Consider the following 13249-nt stretch of genomic DNA (forward strand, 5'->3'; position numbering starts at 1 on the left):
ATTTTTCAATATTTTATTTTCAAAATTTTGAGCCAGATAGTGTCAAATTAACAATATCATATTCAACTTGCTTAATTCAACTAATGCCAAAATGTATTATAGCTTGAAGGGCCCAATAAGAAATCCTGGCAAGAACACAGCAGTAAGGATTTATATTAATTCATCCACAAGACCATCTGTAAGATCATCCTAAAGACTATTGGTTAAATCAGTGTATTTAATTTCATTTTTAAGATGTTTGATTGATGAAATCAGGACTTGTGCTTGAAAATTGCCATTTGGAACAAGTAAGAATGATCCTCAAAGTTGCTTAAATTTTAAAGCTCTTCTACATCGTCTTCTTTTTGTTTATCTTCTCTTCTTCTTCTTCTTCTTCTTCTCCTTCTTCTCTTTTCTTTCTTCAATTTTTCTCTTTATCCTTCTTTTCCTTCTTTTTCTCCTCATTTTCCTCCATCCCTTTTTTACCTTTTTTCCTCTTTCTTTTTTCCTGTACAGCGTTGTAGCCAAGATGATTTTTGATGGGAATTTAATTGCACACTTGCTAGTCAATTTTTATTACGTTTAGTTGAGTAGCTCAACTGTTTTGTTTCATTGGTATCTATGCAATCAAAATCGGTTATAGGATGTTTCGCCCCGAGCAGTTCACCCCATCAGTTCGCCCTCAGAAGTTTGCCCCCAGCAGTTCGCCCCTGGGTACATCCTGTTAGTGACACCAGGTTGAGTCGCCCGCCAAGGCAGTGGGTTACTCGGTACCAGGTCATCTACTTAAAGGAGATGTCACGGTGACTGCGACCCGGTCTGTGGCCCTGGGCGCCCAAATAAAGGAAAGGTCTTTAAAGGGAGTTTAAGAATAAAGTTTGTTCGTGACGCCACCTGTGGTATTCGGTCAGTAGGGACCGACGCTGCTTAAAGGGGTCATCTGGGGTGATGGTATGGCAGCTAGATGGTATAACTTCCCACAGGTGAAGTAAATGTACCCGGGGGCAAACTGCTGGGGGTGAACTGCTGGGGGCGAAACATCCAAATCCCATCAAAATCATTCCTAGTAACCACCTAAAAGTACCTTTTAAGAATTTTCAGCCATTTCAAGGGGAATTATTTAAAATACATTTCCAAGGTACCACTTTTCAGGAAACACTCAACAGTACAGGATATTCTACTATTCCAGATATTTGTCTATGAAAACTGCACTGGTTAATGCTTCTGGTAAAGAATATACGGTATATTTGCATTCATATATATATTTGGTGTCAATGATCTTTTAACCCCTTAATGACCGCCGATACGCCTTTTAACGGCAGTAGTTAAGGGTACTTAAACCAGAGCACCGTTAATTAACGGCGCTGTGGAAAAAGTGTATAGCGCCCCCCAGAGTCGGATTTTCTCCGGGGTCTTGGCTGTCGGGGGTAGCCGAGACCAAAGCCAAAGATAACATGATTCAAGTCGGTTTTTACTGACCCCCAAGTTACGATCACTGGTAATTAACTGTTTAACCGCAAAAAAAGCACGATTTGCCATTTAATTTCTTTGTCCTCTGATGTGATCGCACATCAGAGGACAGAGAAATAGGGTCCCAAATCCCTCCGGTACCGCTCGGTGCTCCCCGGCCCTCGTGCATCCCCCACATCGGCGCCGCCATCTTCCGGGAAGAAAATGGCGGGCGCATGGGCAGTGTGCCGCATCTTCCGGCCGGCACCCGGCAGATCTTGGGGTCTCGGCTGCCAGGGGTAGCCAAGACCCCAAAGAACATGATTGGTTTGCTTTGCTATCGCCGTTACTAAAACGTTTAACGGCGGCCACAAAAACGTCTGATGTGCCATTTAATTTCTCTCTCCTCTGATGTGATCTCACATCAGAGGAGAGAGAAATAGAGTCCCGATACCCCCATACCTCCATTGTCCCTCAATGGCCCCCTGAAGTCCCTCGTGCCTCTGGCTTCTTCCTCTGGGAGAAAATGGCAGGTGTGTGCGCAGTGCACCCACTGAGATCTGCCGGATAGCACCCAGCAACAATAGGAAGATTTTTCCTATTGGTTCATTTTGGTCACCATGATAGACTCTATCACAGTGATCAAAATTAAAAAAATAGTAAATAACCCCCCTTTATCACCCCCTTAGTTAGGAAAAAACAATAAAATAAAGAAAATGTATTTATTTCCATTTTCCAATTAGGGTTACAGTTGGGCTAAAGTGAGTTGGGCTAAAGTTAGGGTTAGGGTTGGGGCTAAAGGTAGGGTTAGGGTTGGGGCCAGGTTTGGGGCTAAAGTTAGGGTTAGAGTTGGGATTAGGGTTAGGGTTGGGATTAACCCCTTCCCGACATTTGACGTACTATCCCGTCGAGGTGGGGTGGGCCCGTATGACCGCCGACGGGATAGTACGTCATCACCGATCAGCGGCGCTCACGGGGGGAGCGCGGCCGATCGCGGCCGGGTGTCAGCTGCATATCGCAGCTGACATCCGGCACTATGTGCCAGGAGCGGTCACGGACCACCCCCGGCACATTAACCCCCGGCACACCGCGATCAAACATGATCGCAGTGTACCGGCGGTATAGGGAAGCATCGCGCAGGGAGGGGGCTCCCTGCGGGCTTCCCTGAGACCCCCGGAGCAACGCGATGTGATCGCGTTGCTGCGAGGGTCTCCTACCTCCTTCCTGGCTGCAGGTCCCGGATCCAAGATGGCCGCGGCATCCGGGTCCTGCAGGGAGGGAGGTGGCTTACCGAGTGTCTGCTCAGGGCAGACGCTTGGTAAGCCTGCAGCCCTGCACAGCAGATCGTCGATCTGGCAGAGTGCTGTGCACACTGCCAGATCAATGATCTGTGATGTCCCCCCCTGGGACAAAGTAAAAAAGTTAAAAAAAAATTTTTCCACATGTGTAAAAAAAAAAAAAAAAAAAATCCTAAATAAATAATAAAAAAAAAATATATATTATTCCCATAAATACATTTCTTTATCTAAATAAAAAAAACAAAACAATAAAAGTACACATATTTAGTATCGCCGCGTCCGTAACGACCCAACCTATAAAACTGCCCCACTAGTTAACCCCTTCAGTAAACACCGTAAGAAAAAAAAAAAAAAAACGAGGCAAAAAACAACGCTTTATTACCATACCGCCGAACAAAAAGTGGAATAACACGCGATCAAAAAGACTGATATAAATATCCATGGTACCGCTGAAAACGTCATCTTGTCCCGCAAAAAACAAGCCGCCATACAACATTATCAGCAAAAAAATAAAAAAGTTATAGTCCTGAGAATAAAGCGATACGAAAATAATTATTTTTTCTATATTTTAGTTTTTATCGTATAAAAGCGCCAAAACATAAAAAAATGATATAAATGAGATATCGCTGTAATCGTACTGACCCGAAGAATAAAACTGCTTTATCAATTTTACCAAACGCGGAACGGTATAAACGCCTCCCCCAAAAGAAATTCATGAATAGCTGGTTTTTGGTCATTCTGCCTCACAAAAATCGGAATAAAAAGCGATCAAAAACGGTCACGTGTCCGAAAATGTTACCAATAAAAACGTCAACTCGTCCCGCAAAAAACAAGACCTCACATGACTCTGTGGAGCAAAATGTGGAAAAATTATAGGTCTCAAAATGTGGAGACGCAAAAACTTTTTTGCTATAAAAAGCGTCGCTGGTTTCACACTTGCGTTTTTGTCTGCAGCGTTTTTTGCACAAAAAAACGCATGCGTTTTTTCCCTATATTTAACATTGAAAACGCATGCGGTTTTTTTGTACGCGTTTGGTCGCATTTTCAAACGCATGCGTTTTTTTTCTGCATGCGTTCATTTTCAGAAATACAACCTGCAGTATTTTCTTGCGTTTTTAAGCACATGCGTTTGTTTGCGTTAAAAACGCATGCATTTAAACACACTGAAAAGCCACCCACCACCATCAAGGTGATAAAGGGATCCAAACCCTAACCCTAACTCTACCCCTAACCTCACCCCTAACCGTTTAATGAACATTTTCTGACAGTCATAGTGCCACGTATTTCAGTGCCACGTATTTCAGTGCCACGTATTTCAGTGCCACGTGTTTCAGTGCCACGTGTTTCAGTGCCACGTATTTCAGTGCCACGTATCACATATTTCAGTGCCACGTATCACGTATTTCAGTGCCACGTATCACGTATTTCAGTGCCACATATTTTAGTACCACGTATTTCAGTGCCACGTATTTCAGTGCCACGTATTTCAGTGCCACGTATTTCAGTGCCACGTATTTCAGTGCCACGTATCACGTATTTCAGTGCCACGTATTTCAATGCCACGTATTTCAGTGCCACGTATTTCAGTGCCACGTATTTCAGTGCCACGTATTTCAGTGCCATGTATCACGTATTTCAGTGCCACGTGTTTCAGTGCCACGTATTTAAGTGCCACGTATCACGTATTTCAGTGCCACGTATTTCAGTGCCACGTATTTCAGTGCCACGTATCACGTATTTCAGTGCCACGTATTTCAGTGCCACGTATTTCAGTGCCACGTATTTCAGTGCCACGTATTTCAGTGCCACGTATTTCAGTGCCACGTATCACATATTTCAGTGCCACGTATTTCAGTGCCACGTATTTCAGTGCCACGTATTTCAGTGCCACGTATTTCAGTGCCACGTATTTCAGTGCCACGTATCACGTATTTCAGTGCCACGTGTTTCAGTGCCACGTATTTAAGTGCCACGTATCACGTATTTCAGTGCCACGTATTTCAGTGCCACGTATTTCAGTGCCACGTATTTCAGTGCCACGTATTTCAGTGCCACGTATTTCAGTCACGTTTAGGGTTAGGGTTAGGGGTAGGGTTAGGGTTAGGGCTAGGGTTGGAGGTAAAGTTAGGGTTGGGGCTAAAGTTAGGGTTGGGGCTAAAGTTAGGGTTGGGGCTAAAGTTAGGGTTAGGGTTTGGATTACATTTACGTTTGGATTAGGGTTGGGATTAGAATTATGGGTGTGTCAGGGCTAGGGGTGTGGTTAGGGTTACCGTTGGGATTAGGGTTAGGGGTGTGTTTGGGTTAGGGTTTCAGGTAGAATTGGGGAGTTTCCACTGTCCAGGCACATCAGGGGCTCTACAAGCGCGACATGGCGTCCAATCTCAATTCCAGCCAATTCTGCGTTGAAAAAGTAAAACAGTGCTCCTTCCCTTCCGAGCTCTCCCGTGCGCCCAAAAAGGGGTTTACCCCAACATATGTGTTATCAGCGTACTCGGGACAAATTGAACAACAACTTCTGGGGTCCAAGTTCTCTTGTTATCCTTAGGAAAATAAAAATTTTGGGGGCTAAAAATCATTTTTGTGGGAAAAAAAAGATGTTTTATTTTCACGGCTCTGCGTTATAAACTGTAGTGAAACACTTGGGGGTTCAAAGTTCTCACAACACATCTAGATAAGTTCCTTGGGAGGTCTAGTTTCCAATATGGGGTCACTTGTGGGGGGTTTGTACTGTTTGGGTACATCAGGGGCTCTGCAAATGCAACGTGACGCCTGCAGACCAATCCATTTAAGGCTGCATTCCAAATGGCGCTCCTTCCCTTCCGAGCTCTGTCATGCACCCAAACAGTGGTTCCCCCCCACATATGGGGTATCAGCGTACTCAGGACAAATTGGACAACAACTTTTGGGGTCTAATTTATCCTGTTACCCTTGTGAAAATACAAAACTGGGGGCTAAAAAATCATTTTTGTGAAAAAAAAAAAAGAATTTTTATTTTCACGGCTTTGCGCTATAAACTTTAGTGAAACACTTGGGGGTTCAAAGTTCTCAAAACACATCTAGATAAGTTCCTTGGGAGGTCTAGTTTCCAATATGGGGTCACTTGTGGGGGGTTTGTACTGTTTGGGTACATCAGGGGCTCTGCAAATGCAACGTGACGGCTGCTGACCAATCCATTTAAGTCTGCATTCCAAATGGCGCTCCTTCCCTTCCGAGCTCTGTCATGCGCCCAAACAGTGGTTCCCCCCGACATATGGGGTATCAGCGTACTCAGGACAAATTGGACAACAACTTTTGGGGTCTAATTTATCCTGTTACCCTTGTGAAAATACAAAACTGGGGGCTAAAAAATCATTTTTGTGAAAAAAAAAAAAGAATTTTTATTTTCACGGCTTTGCGCTATAAACTTTAGTGAAACACTTGGGGGTTCAAAGTTCTCAAAACACATCTAGATAAGTTCCTTGGGAGGTCTAGTTTCCAATATGGGGTCACTTGTGGGGGGTTTGTACTGTTTGGGTACATCAGGGGCTCTGCAAATGCAACGTGACGGCTGCTGACCAATCCATTTAAGTCTGCATTCCAAATGGCGCTCCTTCCCTTCCGAGCTCTGTCATGCGCCCAAACAGTGGTTCCCCCCCACATATGGGGTATCAGCGTACTCAGGACAAATTGGAAAACAAATTTTGGGGTCCAATTTATTCTGTTACCCTTGTAAAAATACAAAGCTGGGGGCTAAAAAATCATTTTTGAGAAAAAAAAAAAAAATTATTTTCACGGCTCTGCGTTATAATCTGTAGTGAAACACTTGGGGGTTCAAAGCTCTCAAAACACATCTAGATAAGTTCCTTAGGGGGTCTACTTTCCAAAATGGTGTCACTTGTAGGGAGTTTCAATGTTTAGGCACATCAGGGGCTCTCCAAACGCAACATGGCGTCCCATCTCAATTCCAGTCAATTTTGCATTGAAAAGTCAAATGGCGCTCCTTCCCTTCCAAGCTCTGCCATGCGCCCAAACAATGGTTTACACCCACATATGGGGTATCAGCGTACTCAGGACAAATTGCACAACATTTTTTGGGGTCCAATTTCTTCTCTTACCCTTGGGAAAATAAAAAATTGGGGGCGAAAAGATCATTTTTGTGAAAAAATATGATTTTTTATTTTTACGGCTCTGCATTATAAACTTCTGTGAAGCACTTGGTGGGTCAAAGTGCTCACCACACATCTAGATAAGTTCCTTAGGGGGTCTACTTTCCAAAATGGTGTCACTTGTAGGGAGTTTCAATGTTTAGGCACATCAGGGGCTCTCCAAACGCAACATGGCGTCCCATCTCAATTCCAGTCAATTTTGCATTGAAAAGTCAAATGGCGCTCCTTCCCTTCCAAGCTCTGCCATGCGCCCAAACAATGGTTTACACCCACATATGGGGTATCAGCGTACTCAGGACAAATTGCACAACATTTTTTGGGGTCCAATTTCTTCTCTTACCCTTGGGAAAATAAAAAATTGGGGGCGAAAAGATCATTTTTGTGAAAAAATATGATTTTTTATTTTTACGGCTCTGCATTATAAACTTCTGTGAAGCACTTGGTGGGTCAAAGTGCTCACCACACATCTAGATAAGTTCCTTAGGGGGTCTACTTTCCAAAATGGTGTCACTTGTAGGGAGTTTCAATGTTTAGGCACATCAGGGGCTCTCCAAACGCAACATGGCGTCCCATCTCAATTCCAGTCAATTTTGCATTGAAAAGTCAAATGGCGCTCCTTCCCTTCCAAGCTCTGCCATGCGCCCAAACAATGGTTTACACCCACATATGGGGTATCAGCGTACTCAGGACAAATTGCACAACATTTTTTGGGGTCCAATTTCTTCTCTTACCCTTGGGAAAATAAAAAATTGGGGGCGAAAAGATCATTTTTGTGAAAAAATATGATTTTTTATTTTTACGGCTCTGCATTATAAACTTCTGTGAAGCACTTGGTGGGTCAAAGTGCTCACCACACATCTAGATAAGTTCCTTAGGGGGTCTACTTTCCAAAATGGTGTCACTTGTAGGGAGTTTCAATGTTTAGGCACATCAGGGGCTCTCCAAACGCAACATGGCGTCCCATCTCAATTCCAGTCAATTTTGCATTGAAAAGTCAAATGGCGCTCCTTCCCTTCCAAGCTCTGCCATGCGCCTAAACAATGGTTTACACCCACATATGGGGTATCATCGTACTCAGGACAAATTGTACAACAACTTTGGTGGTCCATTTTCTCCTGTTACCCTTGGTAAAATAAAACAAATTGGAGCTGAAATAAATTTTGTGTGAAAAAAAGTTAAATGTTCATTTTTATTTAAACATTCCAAAAATTCCTGTGAAACACCTGAAGGGTTAATAAACTTCTTGAATGTGGTTTTGAGCACCTTGAGGGGTGCAGTTTTTAGAATGGTGTCACACTTGAGTATTTTCTATCATATAGACCCCTCAAAATGACTTCAAATGAGATGTGGTCCCTAAAAAAAAATGGTGTTGTAAAAATGAGAAATTGCTGGTCAACTTTTAACCCTTATAACTCCGTCACAAAAAAAAATTTTGGTTCCAAAATTGTACTGATGTAAAGTAGACATGTGGGAAATGTTACTTATTAAGTATTTTGCGTGACATATGTCTGTGATTTAAGGGCACAAAAATTCAAAGTTGGAAAATTGCAAAATTTTCAAAATTTTCGCCAAATTTCCATTTTTTTCACAAATAAACGCAAGTTATATCGAATAAATTTTACCTTTAACATGAAGTACAATATGTCACGAGAAAACAATGTCAGAATCGCCAAGATCCGTCAAAGCGTTCCAGAGTTATAGCCTCATAAAGGGACAGTGGTCAGAATTGTAAAAATTGGCCCGGTCATTAACGTGCAAACCACCCTTGGGGGTGAAGGGGTTAAGGTTAGGTTTGAGATTAGGGTTATGGTAAGGGTTGGCATTAGGTGTTGTGAATTCTGTTCTCGAGCTCCCTCCTGTGGTTATGAATGGTACTTCGGCGAGTTCTGTCCATGGACTCCCTCTGGTGGCTGTGAGTGGAGCTGCTGGTTCTGAGGTTCCTTCTCCAGCTGATCTTGTTTAGGCCTTGGCTGGCTGCTCTATTTAACTCCAGTCAGATCGTTACCTGATGCCAGCTGTCAATGTCCTAGTACTGGTTCAGTTTTCTTGGATCTTTCAGATGACCTGTCTACTTCAGCAAAAGCTAAGTCCCTGCTAGCTTATTTGTTACCATTGTGTTTTTGTCCAGCTTGCTATTATGATTTTGTCTTGTTAGCTGGAAGCTCTGGGATGCAGAGTGGCACCACCGCGCCGTGAGTCGGTGCGGTGCTCTCTTTTGCACACTCTGCGTGGTTTTTTGTTAGTTTTTTATGCTGACTGCAAAGATACCTTTTCTATCCTCAGTCTATTTAGTTAAGTCTGACGTCGTTTGCTGAAACCTATTTCATTCCTTTGTTTGTGACTTCCATCTTAACTCACAGTCAATATATGTGGGGGGCTGCCTATTTCTTTGAGGAATTTCTCTGAGGCAAGGTAGGCTGTATTTTCTATCTTTAGGGGTAGTTAGCTCTTCGGCTGTGAAGAGGTGTCTAGGCAGAGTCAGGAACGCTCCACGGCTATTTCGTTTGCTGAAACCTATTTCATTCCTTTGTTTGTGACTTCCATCTTAACTCACAGTCAATATATGTGGGGGGCTGCCTATTTCTTTGAGGAATTTCTCTGAGGCAAGGTAGGCTGTATTTTCTATCTTTAGGGGTAGTTAGCTCTTCGGCTGTGAAGAGGTGTCTAGGCAGAGTCAGGAACGCTCCACGGCTATTTCTAGTTGTTGTGATAGGATTAGGGGTTGCGGTCAGCAGAGCTCCCAATTCCCAGAGCTCGTCCTGTAATACAAGTTTGCTCATCTGGTCATTTCTAGTGCTGCTAACCACCAGTTCAATCATAACAGTACAGCTGGCCCGTAAAGTGTTAATGCATCTCAATAGAGGGATAAGAGAAGTTCTGAGACCATTTTTTTTTTTCCTCTGCAGCGTGTTTTGTTTCTCTTTTCCCCTAAATCTCTGGGTGGTTCAGGACACAGGTGTAGATATGGACATTCAAGGTCTGTCCTCTTGTGTGGATCAACTCACTGTAAGGCCGGCGTCACACTCGGCGTAAGACAATACGGTCCGTATTTTACGGCCGTAATACGGCCGAAATACGGTGAAATGTTCCCAAAATAATGATCCGTAGTCAGGGTGTGTCAGCGTATTTTGCGCATGGCATCCTCCGTATGTAATCCGTATGGCATCCGTACTGCGAGATTTTCGCGCAGGCTTGCAAAACCGACATCTAATGGATTTATGTGCTCAAATGTTCATTAAAACATATATACAGTATGTATATATATATATGTCATTGAGACACACATATATATATATTCTGTATTTATATTTCATTCAGCGCGATATCTGTGAACAGCCAGTAATTCAATAGCCGGCTTTTCATTTCTCCTGCACAAACCCGACAGGATATGAGACATGGTTTACATACAGTAAACCATCTCATATCCCCTTTTTTTTTGCATATTCCACACTACTAATGTTAGTAGTGTGTATGTGCAAAATTTCAGTGCTGTAGCTGCTAAAATAAAGGGTTAAATCACGGAAAAAATTGGCGTGGGCTCCCGCGCAATTTTCTCCACCAGAATGGTAAAGCCAGTGACTGAGGGCAGATATTAATAGCCAGGAGAGGGTCCATGGTTATTGGCCCCCCCGTGGCTACAAACATCTGCCCCCAGCCACCCCAGAAAAGGCACATCTGGAAGATGCGCCAATTCTGGCACTTGGCCACTCTCTTCCCACTCCCTGTAGCGGTGGGCTATGGGGTAATGAAGGGTTAATGCCACCTTGCTATTGTAAGGTGACATTAAGCCAGATTAATAATGGAGAGGCGTCAATTATGTCACCTATCCATTATTAATCCAATTGTAGGAAAGAGTTAAAAAACACACACACACACACATGATTAAAAAGTATTTTAATGAAATAAACACAGCGGTTGTTGTAATAATTTATTGCTCTCTCAATCCATTTGCAGGCCCTCACTTGGCAAAATAATTAACGCACAATATACATACCTTCTGATGTCAGATCACGTCCCACGAAGTAATCCATCTGAAGGGGTTAACTAATATTACAGGCAGAGCTGCGATAAACCACTCGCTCGTGCCTGTAATCCCCGGGTGCTGAAAGGAAAGCAGGATCTGTACTTACATTGAGTCGCGGTGATGCGCCCCTGCTGGATGTTCTCATGAACTGCAGCCTGGGAACTTTTTCCCACGCTCCAGGTCATATGAGGACATCCACCAGGGGGCGCATCACCGCGACTGAAGGAAATGTAGGTCAATGACCTACATTTCATTCATTCGCCGGGGATTACAGGCACGGAGCACAGCTGCATTTAGCAGGGCTCCTGCCTGTAATATTAGTTAACCCCTTCAGATGGATTACCTCGTGGGACGAGACGGTTCACCAGAAGGTATGTATATTGTGCGTTTATTATTTTTCCAAGCGAGGGTCTGCAAATGGATTGCGAGAACAATAAATTATTACAACAACCGCTGTGTTTATTTCATTAAAATCCTTTTTAATCATGTGTGTGTGTTTTTTAACCCTTTCCTACAATTGGATTAATAATGGATAGGTGACATAATTGACGCCTCTCCATTATTAATCTGGCTTAATGTCACCTTACAATAGCAAGGTGGCATTAACCCTTCATTACCCCATATCCCACCGCTACAGGGAGTGGGAAGAGAGTGGCCAAGTGCCAGAATTGGCGCATCTTCCAGATGTGCCTTTTCTGGGGTGGCTGGGGGCAGATGTTTTTAGCCACGGGGGGCCAATAACCATGGACCCTCTCCTGGCTATTAATATCTGCCCTCAGTCACTGGCTTTACCACTCTGGCGGAGAAAATTGCGCGGGAGCCCACGCCAATTTTTTCCGCCATTTAACCCTTTATTTTAGCAGCTACAGCGCCCAAATTTTGCATACACACACTACTAACATTAGTAGTGTGGAATATGCAAAAAAATGGGGATATGAGATGGTTTACTGTATGTAAACCATGTCTCATATCCTGTCGGGTTTGTGAAGGAGAAGGAAAAAGCCGGCAATTGAATTACCGACTTTTCACTAACACCGCTGCGTATTTCTCGCAAGTCACACTGCAGGTCCGTGTGGAATCCCTATTTTTCTCGCCCCCATAGACTTTCATTGGCGTATTATTTGCGCAATACGCTGACAAACGCAGCATGCTGCGATTTTGTACGGCCGTAGAAAGCCGTATAATACTGAACCGTAATATACGGCTAATAGGAGCAGCCCCATTGAGAAGCATTGTGCCGTATGTAATGCGAGATTTACGGACGTAGTTTCTGCGCTCTTACGTCCGTAAAACTCGCCAGTGTGACGCCGGCCTAAGGGTACAAGGCATTCAAGATTATGTAGTTCAGAACCCGATGTTAGAACCCAGAATTCCAATTCCTGATTTGTTTTCTGGGGATAGATCTAAGTTCCTGAATTTCAAAAATAATTGTAGACTGTTTTTTGCTTTGAAACCCCGCTCCTCTGGTGACCCCATTCAGCAAGTAAAAATCATTATTTCTTTGCTGCGTGGCGACCCTCAAGACTGGGCATTTTCCCTTGCGCCAGGAGATCCTGCATTGCGTAATGTAGATGCGTTTTTTCTGGCGCTTGGATTGCTTTATGATGAACCAGATTCAGTGGATCAGGCAGAGAAAATTTTGCTGGCTTTGTGTCAAGGTCAGGATGAAGAGGAGGTATATTGTCAGAAGTTTAGAAAGTGGTCTGTGCTTACTCAGTGGAATGAATGTGCCCTGGCGGCAATTTTCAGAAAGGGTCTTTCTGAAGCCCTTAAGGATGTTATGGTGGGATTCCCCACACCTGCTGGTCTGAATGAGTCTATGTCCTTGGCCATTCAGATCGATCGACGCTTACGTGAGCGCAAAAATGTGCACCATTTGACGGTGTTTTCTGAGCTGATGCCTGAGCCTATGCAATGTGACAAGACCTTGACCAGAGCTGAACGGCAAGAGTACAGACGTCAGAATGGGCTGTGTTTCTACTGTGGTGACTCCACTCATGCTATCTCTGATTGTCCTAAGCGCACTAAACGGTTCGCCAGGTCTGCCACCATTGGTACTGTACAGCCAAAATTTATTTTGTCCGTTACTCTGATTTGCTCTTTGTCGTCCTATTCTGTTATGGCTTTTGTGGATTCAGGTGCTGCCCTGAATTTGATGGACTTGGAGTTTGCCAGGTGCTGTGGTTTTTTCTTGGAGCCCTTACAGTATCCTATTCCATTGATAGGAATTGATGCTACACCTTTGGCCAAGAATAAGCCTCAGTACTGGACTCAATTGACCATGTGCATGGCTCCTGCACATCAGGAGGATATTCGCTTTTTGGTGTTGCATAATCTGCATGATGTGGTCGTTT

General features: G+C 43.7%; 1 protein-coding gene across 13 annotated transcripts in view; it reads left to right on the top strand.

Annotated features, from left to right (window-relative positions):
* The window catches only part of SYT1 (synaptotagmin 1), a 1039255-nt gene that overhangs the window by 288288 nt on the left and 737718 nt on the right, over positions 1–13249 (top strand). The gene's annotated exons all lie outside the window — the stretch shown is intronic.

Source organism: Ranitomeya variabilis, chromosome 5, assembly GCF_051348905.1.
Source record: "Ranitomeya variabilis isolate aRanVar5 chromosome 5, aRanVar5.hap1, whole genome shotgun sequence".
Taxonomy (NCBI): domain Eukaryota; kingdom Metazoa; phylum Chordata; class Amphibia; order Anura; family Dendrobatidae; genus Ranitomeya; species Ranitomeya variabilis.